The sequence below is a fragment of the Hipposideros armiger genome, unplaced genomic scaffold (assembly GCF_001890085.2).
Source record: "Hipposideros armiger isolate ML-2016 unplaced genomic scaffold, ASM189008v1 scaffold_701, whole genome shotgun sequence".
In the NCBI taxonomy this organism is placed as follows: domain Eukaryota; kingdom Metazoa; phylum Chordata; class Mammalia; order Chiroptera; family Hipposideridae; genus Hipposideros; species Hipposideros armiger.
This window is the reverse complement of record NW_017732051.1, coordinates 671,730-683,248: the sequence shown is the minus strand read 5'-3', so window position 1 is coordinate 683,248 and position 11,519 is coordinate 671,730.

Sequence of the window (11,519 nt, the reverse complement as noted above, 5' to 3'; positions counted from 1 at the left end):
CTGCACAGGAACAGAAATGAAGTTTATTTTTCCATAAGAATGCAAACTTTTGGTTTTTTAGACTGAGTTCTTCCATGTGTCAGAAAATAATCTGTTCTCCCATTTTTCAGCAGGTTTGTGTTGTTTCTATTCTTGAAAAATGCCATGTACTATAAAACTGTCTTTCTTTTTTCTTTCATCACAAAGCTTCCTCTTCAATAGAACAAATGTGCCTCTCTCTTTCTCTTCCTCTCTCCTTGTGCCCCTACTGATCTTTTTCAATTATACTACTTATCACTATTTGGATTCAGTACTAAAGCCTACCTGCCATCTGAACTAATGGGAACAAGTGTTATTGTCTATGTGCCTTACTCAGCTAGGAAAGCAAATGAGCTTGGTGAAAAGAGAGCAAGTACAGTAATGCAGAGCAAATTAACCAAGGCACCGTGGAAACAGTTAATCACTGTGGTAAAGTAAGGGGGGGAGGGGCAGAAGCATTCATCACCGTTGTTCTATCTAGCCTGATTGATAATGGGACACTGGCTACCTTAGTCTGTGGTGATGAAAGCGCTGGACGTACAACTTTAGTCCTTATACATCTTTTTAATACGGCTTTAACAAAGGTGATTTTTAAATTGTTCTTGCATTTTCTGGTGTGTGAATGATTCAATCTAGGTTGACTTTCTTTCCTTGAGTGCTAAAATTTCATCTTATATCTATGACGGTTTCACATGCAATTATGTGGCATAAATTTGCTATAATTCATCTTAATTATTTCCATGTATGCTTTATAGAAATATTGTCTTATTAAAATTTTAGTGTTTTGACTTCAAATGCTCACCAGGATAGGTATTTCAACCTGCCGACACAAACCATAGTATTATAAATGGCCAATTAACAAAGCCTGCCAGTGATTCTTCCAAAGAGCCACTTTATAACTGTGTTTACAAATTTCAAGACATGCATTGCCTGATTTCATTCTTAGAAACAGAGAGAAGTGCCTCTTAATGTATTCAGGTCATTTAATAGCATGATTTAATGTGTTATCATAATAATAACTCAGATACCTAACAGTAAAATGCCACACTTTGATCAACAATCTCTGCAAACTTTTAAGAAAGGCATCTTTACTGAAGGCATAAAGTGCTAAACACTGATGTGTGTGGTGTGTGTGTGTGTGTGTGTGTGTGTGTGTGTGTGTGTGTGTATGGGGGGCATGTATTAATGTTCCTGGTAGTTTAAGAGAGTTGATTATAGTATTTCCTTTTACTGAAGATAATATGGTTTATCTGTGGATCACTGGTCTAATAAAATATTTATTTTAATGTAAATACAACCTATATGAATGATGTCTTAGGTAGATCTTTTGAAGGTGTAAATCTTAGGTACTAAAACCTGTAAAATCTAATCTTATTATAACATACTAAATGATACATATGATGATATGACTGATGATTTTGTCTAATATTTTAGAAATAGCACTTGTGTCAGATTTATAAAGATTGCCTTATTGAGGTGAAGTTTCCATTCTTAATTTCTTCATGAAACAAAGTCCTACCCTGACTCATGTTTAATTGCTCTTTAACAAATAGGAAGTCTTTGAAATAAGGGTTGGAGACATAATATTCTCAGGAAATATTTGCCTGTAGAAATTGACAGAAATGGAAGGATAGGAGGAAAGGGACAAAAGAAGGGAAAGGAAGATGAAATTAAAAGATATTTTCATAGCTGTGAATAAAGTCTAAATGATTCTGTCACTGGAAGTTTCTTTTGTTTGGGGGGAAATGATTGGTAGAGTATGAAAATTTAGAGGTAGACACTGGATGTGGTTTTCCTCAGTGTAATGAAGATGGTGAGGAGATTCTGGTTCTCTGGGGTAAGTTTGAAGGGAAGGACAAAGTTGCCAGTGATGCTGGGTTGCATAAATCTTTCCTGCAGAGAAAGTTCAAAGATAGGCTTGGAAAAGAGATGAGCAGAGTTTTAAAATATGTTACCTCCACAGAATCTTTAAAATCTTCAATGAAATTACAAAAAAACATGATATACTTAGCAAATTTGTAGACTTGGAGTGAGGGGGCTGAATATAGCAAAGGGCAGAAACAAAACCAGCTCTAGATGAGAAAACACATGGATTATTACAGCCATAGCTCTCAGATGCAGTAACAGGTCTGAAGAGGTCACGTGCCCTTGAAATGTCACCAAGATACTTAACTACTGCTCACAGGTTTGCCACATACCATTACATTTGGGTAATTATAATAATCGCTCACATTTAGTTTTTTACTATGAGACAGGTAGTATGCTGTTTTAATCCTCACCACATACCTCTTCTATAAGGGAAGTATTTTCCCCAAAGAGAAAATGAACGCTTAGAGAGAGTTTAAGTAATTTGCCTTAAATCACCCAGCTATTAAGTTGTGAAGCTAAAATTCAAATCCAGGCAGTCTGACTCCACAGCCTATACCCTTAACCACTGAATGAGACTAAGAGGGAAGAAAATGCTAATATGTTCCCCTAAGCATTGCATTTCTGCCAGGGAGTTACTTTAATACCAAGAGAGGACTGACCTTTTGGAATGAAGCCCTAAAGGGTAAAGAACAAATAGAAACTCTGAAAAAAAAAGAATGATGACCTCAAATAGAAGCATGTTTTAACATTATAATTCATTCATCAAATACATTTACCCACTTAGCTTCTAGGAGAGGAACAGTACTACTCTATGGACTTCTGGAAAATATGTTTATTAACTTAGCATATATTTAAACAGATCTAATATTTCTTTTTCTATACCTTTCCCTTCACTTATTTTTAGTGGGCTGTAAAGGAATAAATACATGCACAAAATATTTTCCTTAAGAGTTTAGAATCTCCTAGAAATTAATGGTCAGCTTTTTCTACCCTCTAAGTGGCTATCAATGAAACACCTTCTCAGTTGAAACTTATTAGCAGGTTTATACAATTATGAATCAAATACCTTGCCTTAAAATTTTAATTTAATGTTACAATTTAGATAATACTTAATGGATCAGGAAAGGTGTGTATAAGCACATATACCCTTATCTCTATCACCACTCCACCACCCATACCAATACATAAAACGATCATTTTTTTTTAGGTAAATGCAAAAGTTTGTATTCTTAAAATAGTTAATACATGAATAGGAACAGCGGTTAACCCACAGCCTTAAAAACATATGTCTTTCAATTCTGTCAGTGAAAAAGAAAATATTTCAATAACTATTTTCTTCCTTACCTCATTAAAATATACTCCCAGAGGTTTCCAGAACACAATTAATATCTGCAAACCTCCCCAAAATTCTCACTAACGGTGACAATAGTGGCATCGGTAATCAGCTGCAGGGGCGACCATAAATGTGAAGCGCTATATGAATCAGACTTGGCATTATTCTGCTTTCATCTGTCTACTGTGGGTTGGGTTCATTGCCACACTGGCTGGATCAAAACCACAATCAAGTTGTAGACCAAAACAAACGACTCACAAAGGAATGCTGACAAAACTGGGAATTGTGGAAACTCCTATAGATTATCTGCTTGCACAAGTCCGTACTTTGCAGTCACGTCCTTGACGGCACAAACGTTTTTATTTTGGTAAATACTAGGTCTATATGCAGATCAGTGTTCTGGAATAACTGGCATTCAACAAGTTAATGCCCTCACCCTCTATTTGGCTGGATTCCCCTATGACCCACTGACTTGTTCGCACTTTTGACTACAATGGCTTATTTCTTCCCTCTTATTCTTGGCAAGTTTCTCAGGAGTAAGAATGCAGAAAAATGATCAGAATCGTGAATGGAAAAGCATTTTGAAATATCAGCTGAAAGGCTATATGTTAAATAAAATCCAAGTTTCCTGAAAGATCATCTCATGTTAAAAAGCCCCTTTTACTTTTTTGAGCTTAGAAAGCTAGCGTTTTGTTTTGCTTTTTTTTTTTTTAAAGCAATGAAGGGAAGATGTTTCTTAGGGGTTAACCTTTTTCTTTGTAGAATATATAAATGTTATATAAATATATACATATATATCAATTTTCTCTGTCAAAAATAAGTTTTAAGTTTAGAGAAAAAGACTAAAATATTTGTTTCTGAATTTGTGTATACTAAAATATTTTATATTTCTATATTGTACCTGGATACAATAGCTCACTGATGTTTACTTACAAACCTTTGGACATAGAAAATGATTGCAATACATAGTCCTGAAGAAAAAGATATTATCATCCTTATTTTTTTATATGAGTTTAAAAGGTTAGAAAAATTGCCTAGGGTCCCACTATAATTTCAGATCCAGCTGTCTGAATGTAGAGCTTGTGCTCTCCTCGCCATGCTAAAATGACACAGAATCTATAAAAGCCTGGTTGACAGAGGCATCAGGAAAACAGTGAATAAAAAAATCAATTCCATTGCTTGTTTGACTTAATGGATTGCTTACACAGAATTAGACAATAAATTGAGACCTAATAGTCTTATAGCTCCATGTACTAATAAAACAAATTATTGCTTCTTTCAAAATTCAGTTAAAGCAAGAATAAAATGCCAAGCAAACAGAACAAAAACTAAGAATATATATATCAGCCTTTATAATAAATTTATAATTTTCATAGCCGATTTGGACCTTAGTCATTATCTGAGATATTTTGTTAATGCCAAATGAAGGATTTTTCCTGAACCAAACTAATAAAAAGCATTTGATGAGCATTGATTATGTCATCAGCAGACATAAATATGAAGATGTGAAGATACGGCAACCACATCAACCTCTACATGAGGAGTACAAAGCATGGTGGGGGGCGGATTTTGAAAACTACATGAAAGAATTTAGAAATTATAAGGAAGACAATGCAAATACAGGCTAGCTGGTTTGGAATTTGTACTTAATAAGCTGACTCTTATCAAAGCATGACAGATGAATTGCAGGCGTGAAGGTGGCAGAGCTGGTAGCCATGATTCTGTTGCAGTAATTGGGGTGAGATATAGTAAGGGTTCGATTAGAATAGCAACACCATACTGCTATCCTTACTTGAATCTTCATTCTCTTATTTAGTCTTGCTTTACTGCACTTTTTAAAAATTGTAGGCCTTTTGTCAGTTCCGCTCTCATTTTGTTACTTAATATAGTTGTAATAAAAAGCAAAATGAACACATGATTGTAAATTATTCAGCCTAATTTTAATCAAACCTTTGGTAGTAACTTGTGTGAATTTAGGATGAAACACTGTGGGCTCTACGAGTCAGGTTTCTCAGCTTTCCATTGGAGTTGAGTAATTTTCTTCAATGCTGCGAAAGTTCTTCAGGCAATAATATTGAGTGAAGTTATGCAATTGACTCCTACTTTTACACATCCTTCTCCTTCAACGTTGCCAAGAAAACATCTCCATTTTTCATCTTAATAATTATTATTTACATCATTTAGAGTTGTATGGTAATACACAAAGCGCTTTTAGATGCAGTTCTTTACAAAACCCTCACAATCACACCAGGGTAATGGTATCAGTTTTCCCCATTTTCTAGATCTTAAACCCTCATTTGTTAGCATTTGCTGCTCTCTCACTACTTTCTAAGAATGTGGATTCAATGTCTCATGTAACTGACATACCTACTCCAGAATTTCAAGACTCATGCTGATTTATGAAGTGGTTAAAGAGAAAAAAACATGACACAGTTTTCAGGAAAAGACTGAACTAGAGAAGGAAGGGAGTACTGGATATATAGGCAATTTAACACAAGAATGCTTAAGTAATAGGATAAGAATAGTCATCTTTTATTTCTTCCTTTTCCTCACATACCTAATCAGCTATTTTCCCTATGTATTATCCTTTTAAATGCCTTTAACACCTACGTATTCTTTTGGGCCACTCCCATAATCACAACTCAAATTAAAATCTGAATATTATTACAATAGTAATATTATTTACCAGCACTTAAATTTCAATGTATTTCTATTAAATGAAGAAAAGAACTCAGTCTCCTAAATAGCGAAATTTAAGCATGCCCTCGGTCTGATCCTAGTATTCAGTTCAGTGGAGTCCTGAGGGGACAATGGTATGGGTGGAAGAGCTAATTGTGTTTATCTTTTCCTTCCTCTATGGTCAGTTATATCACTAGTAGCTTAATGTCTGCCATGGTAGGAATATTTACACCAAGGAAATTGGTAAACACTACAAATAAGGCTTTTGTTTGTTTGTTTGTTTGTTTGTTTGATTTTTGTTTTTTCATCAGAGAGGTTGTTTTAAAACAGTTATCTGCATACCACTGGCTCTATTGCAAATTCCACTGTCACCATGTTTGTTACGTACATTTGATATTTCCTAAATCTGTCCTAAGCATGGCCTCTTTGATCATCCTGTGATGCACTTTCTCCCCATTTAGACTAGATGAAAAAAATCATGATTTTTGATGGGATAGCAATACTTTTCTTGGTTAGGGTTTTTTTTGTTTTTTTTTTCCTGTTTAGAGTTTGAGGAGCAAGTCTTAAACCTCTAAGAAAAAATAAAAGTAATACCTATCCTTTTAGGTCAGTCTATAGTACCATCTCCTCCCAAGGCATGTTTTATTATTTTTAAACAAATATTTAAATTTTTAGAACAATTTTAGGTTCACAGAAAAATTGTCAGGAAAGCATAGAGGTTTTCCATACAGGTATATTTTGGAGATATTGCAGATTCAGTTCCAAACCACTGCAACAAAGCAAGAATTACTATAAAACGAGCTGTAATATTTTGCTGGTGGAGGGTCTTGCCTTCAATTTGTAATAAAGCGCAACCACAACATGAAACACAATAAAATGAGAGATACCTGTATGGTCCCTACCTCTACACATGCTTAGCCTTCCCCATTAGCAACGTTCCCCACCAGAGTGGTGCACTTGTCACCACTAATGAACCTACACTAACACATTATAGTCACCTGAAGTCCATAGAGCACCTTTGGGTTCCCTCTTGGTGTATGTTCTATAGATTTGGACAAATTTATAACATGTATCCATCATTGTACTATCATACAGAGTATTTTCCCTGGCCTAAAAATCCTCCGTGCTCTACCTATTCATCCCTTCATCTCCAAACCCTGGCAACCTCTGATCTTTCTACCATTTCTATAGTTTTGCCTTTTCCAGGATCCAATCAAGTTGGAATCATACAGTATGAAGCCTTTTCAGATTGACTTCTTTCACTTAGTAATGTGCATTGAAGGCTCCCCGTGTCTTTTCATGACTTGATAGCTCATTTCTTTTTAGCACTAAATAATATTCCATTGCCTAGATGTACCACAGTAAACAATTCACCTCCTAAAGGGGGCACATGCCTTATTTTTCACAGCTGAAAAATAATTCTGCTTTTCTCTGTGTTCTAATAAGATTTTATTTATAACACTTAATTATTATTTAGCATCATTTACTTTTAATCTTTCCTACTTATGAGGAAAAGTTTGCACCTGGTTCATATTTATTCCCACACTGTTCACACTTTAATGTGTTTCAATAAATAAATGTTAATGGATGAATAACAGTGAACATTTTACTGGCCTCAGATTTCCACAGCTCTTCCATTTATTCTCACTAAACCTGGTAACTTTTATCAAATAGCTATAGAAAATGTCTTTAAAAGAGAAATAAAAACCTGCCCCTCTTATCACCACTTCATAATCAAACATGACTATACTAAATTCCAAATGACTCACAGGCCCTGCTTTTGAATGACACTTAAGAAAGCAATGAATTGAGAACAAAGTACTAAAATAGCTATTGAATTTCAGATATTTTTCTAAAGAAAATAATGCAAACCAACATGGTTTTTACAACATGTTCCCTTAAAGGTAAGTGGGAGAATAAAACAGCAGTTGGAAAAAACATGTTCTGTAGAAATATTTACTTAAATGTTACTTGAGGGGAAGGGAGGAAATATTCACAAGATAAAATAGCTTTATTAACAGCATGCTGGGCCTCACTTTCTGGGTTTGAAAACAAGCTGAGGATTCCCAATACTATTTTTGCTTTGTTTTGTTTTCCGCTAGGAAAAATGTAGACAACTTCAGAATTTAATGAAAAATTTTACATTCCCCCAAATTCTTAAACCCATTTGTTTAGGAAGTTACCTGAGTCAGCTCAAATTCAGTAGTTTTAAAGCTCCAAAATATACACATATACCCTTATTCACTGTTTCCTTATGCAGGTAGATTTTTGTCACTTCCAACATCTTAATTTCCTTCAAAAATTGCATAAATACATTCAATCAGCAGCCAATTAAAAGAACTAATTCACTAGGCAGGAGGGCAGGCGATGCTGGCTTGCCGTTTGGAAGCAGCTGGCTGTTTTTATTAAAATGATTTTGGTGAGCTCCAGTGCTAAGTGGGCCAGGGTACAGTGGTTAAGGCTTTGATCTCTCCCTTCTTTGTCCTGTTCCCAACCACACACTACGGTTAACCTCCATAAGCATTACATAGCCCTTGCTGACAAAGGAAATGAACTAAGGGAGATTCCATCTGGATCTACACAAAATTACTGACATGACTGGAAAAAAGCAATCTGAGATGTATAACACCACTGCTGGTATTCTATAATATCGCTCTTGAATAGGAAGGACAGTCGTGTTAACACTTAGGATTTTCCATACTTAACATTAATAGACAAAGAAATCCCTATAGATTGCTTTTAGGAGAGGGAAGGGTAGACTTTTATGTTTAGGTTAAGAGTGTTGATATTTGGTTGATGTAATTATACAAGAAAAAACAATTCCCAAAAGGAGGCCTCCTTTTTTATGGGAAAGAACAATCTCCTTAGTACCAACCCAGATTATAAGAGTCAGCAGATATTAGCACCATGTCATGCAAATCCATCCTGGGAAAAGGTCACTCCCTACAACAATAGAAAGCACGGAGGGATCTGCACAACTGCATGCAGAATAGCTGAGGAAATTAATATTCTGTATTCTGTTTCATAGTTTAATGCTAATAATTCCAAACAGGTGATTTAGTTTAAATATAAAAATATAATGTATATTTAAGAAATTATACATATATATGTAATCTAATAGGAAGTGACAATACTATTAATTGAGACAGTATCAATATTTTTAATAGGATGTGTCAATACTCTAAAAGTAATGATTGAAACAATGATGAAATTACTAGTGATAAAACAGCTCATTTTCTAAGAAACATTTGTGTCAGGCATTATATGATAAATATTCCTTCTATTATCTTATTTGTCTTCAGAAGTACTACACAGAAATAGATATTTCTCCTCAATTATACAACTGAGGAAACCAGGGCTCAGAGAGACTTAGTATTTGTCTCAAAATCCCACAACTAGAAATTAGTGTCACTAGCACTTAAACACAGGGTTTTATGCCATCAAATCTTTGCTTCTTGACCACTACATTAAATTAAATATGGTAAAATATCAAGAAATGTAAAAATTAAAGTATCATAACAATATATTTATTAAATTATAAACATAACCAAATATTTATGCAATATGGACATCCACTTTTTCATTTTATATTCAGACATTTGAATATTTAGATCAGCATTTTCAATATGTGCTCCTTAGGTAATAATTGTTCATGTTATTCATAGGCTTCCCATTAAAAACTTGTATTATAGCTAAATGAGCCCTGGTAAGACAAGCTTAAGTAGAGTTATCGTCCTGCAAAATTCACTTCTCAGATCATAATGTGCATTTTGATTCTCCAAATAGAGGACTAACACACGTATGCCAATTTTTCTTGCTTGTTTATCATGTTTCAGGCACAAACATTACTTCATTTAATTATAGCAGTCTTATGAGGTCAGTTTATTATCATGTAAGAGATGAGGAAGCTGAGGCTTATAAATATGAAATAAATTGTCCAGGGTGCCAAAACTAGATTGAAACTGCAGAACCTAGCTATCTTAACTACTGGGATATGCTATATTGCTGCCTTTTTTATTAAGAGTCCTTTTGTATTTTTTTCTTATCTAGAACACACTTGGAATCACCAATTAACACATAGTTAAGAGACAGTCTTGCAATCCCTGCCACACTGTGTGTCAATACCTGTTTCCCCTCCTGTGGTTTTTGAGCTCTTTGGAGATAGGACCTCAAAATACATATATTGTGGATCCTAAGAAGAGTACCTGATACACAGACATTCAACAGGCATGCAGTAAATAGTTACTGAATTTTGTCTGTACATTTATTGACCTCACTCTTCTTGATTTCCAAAATCTACATAAACAATGTTGGAAATGAAAGCAGGTAAGTAAAAGGAAATCACAGTTTTATCATATCCAGGGTCTTGAGAATATAATATATTTAATAATACAAATTATTAGATAACATGCAATCAGGAACTAGACTAGAGAATTGTAATTCCTACCTATAATCATTTCAAAATTATATTTATTGTCAAAGTAAACAAATCATTAGTGTTAAAAAATGTGAAATAGTGAGGATGCCATGCTAAGCACAGAATTAGTTATGACAGAGGCTGGAATTCTACCTCTTCAATATTACCTCTTTGGGCAAGTAAGCACACAATGTTGAACTTCACTTTTCTGATTTCCAGATGGTTCTGTTATCTTTCTTACAGAACGTTGGAAAAATTAAGTGAGATAAACCATCCAGAGTAGTATCTAGAACATGTATAATCACCAAATAAATGGTAACAATTACTTTTACTCCAGCTGACTTTAAATCAATTCAGATTATTGATTTTTGAAGAACTCATTTACTTATAAGGGAATTGGGCCCATGTAAGTAGCCTGGTCATAACATGCTACACTGAGTTTCCTTCTGAGCCTGTCCATTCCCAACAGGTTCATTTCTTATTTTGAAAATGTGCTGATGGCAGAATAAATAATGGATGCATTTTCAGACAGGGCCTAGGTACCCTAACCATTCATCAGGATAACTCACCATCTTCTCTAACAATTTGAAAATTGACTTCAGATGTTTCCTTCATCTAGATATAAACTTAAGCATTTGGAGATGTATTAGATTGTCATATATGGGACAAAAGAGACTGGCAATTCTGCATAAACCAGATAAATGCTAGAATAAATCTGCTCCTATTTCTAATAGAGCATAGGCCTTTTTGACACATCTTTGCTAAATGTTCTACTTTACAAGATTGAAATTGTCCAAAGTCACTCATTATTCCAAACAGGATCAATACTAAAAGGGATTTACTAGTCAGTTCAGTGCATAAATCTACTATGATTAAAGATGGTTCTAGAGAATATAGTACTAACACCGGCAATTTTCCTTTACTTGTTCAGAGGAAGTAATGTGATACATTCATTTAAAGGATGACGTAGAAAGCAATTTGTTTTATCCCACAATAACTATCATTGTTATTCAGTTACTCATTCATTTCTCAAATATGTATTGAGTGTTTACTGTGTGCAGGCACTTTGAGAATAGATACAAAGTTAGATTACACAAGGATTCTTCCCTTGAGGAGCATACAACTCATTGAAGAAGTACAAATATGAATGAAATAAATTAATTTCAGTGTTGCAACTGAATAATCTAAGTTATGTAAGTACAT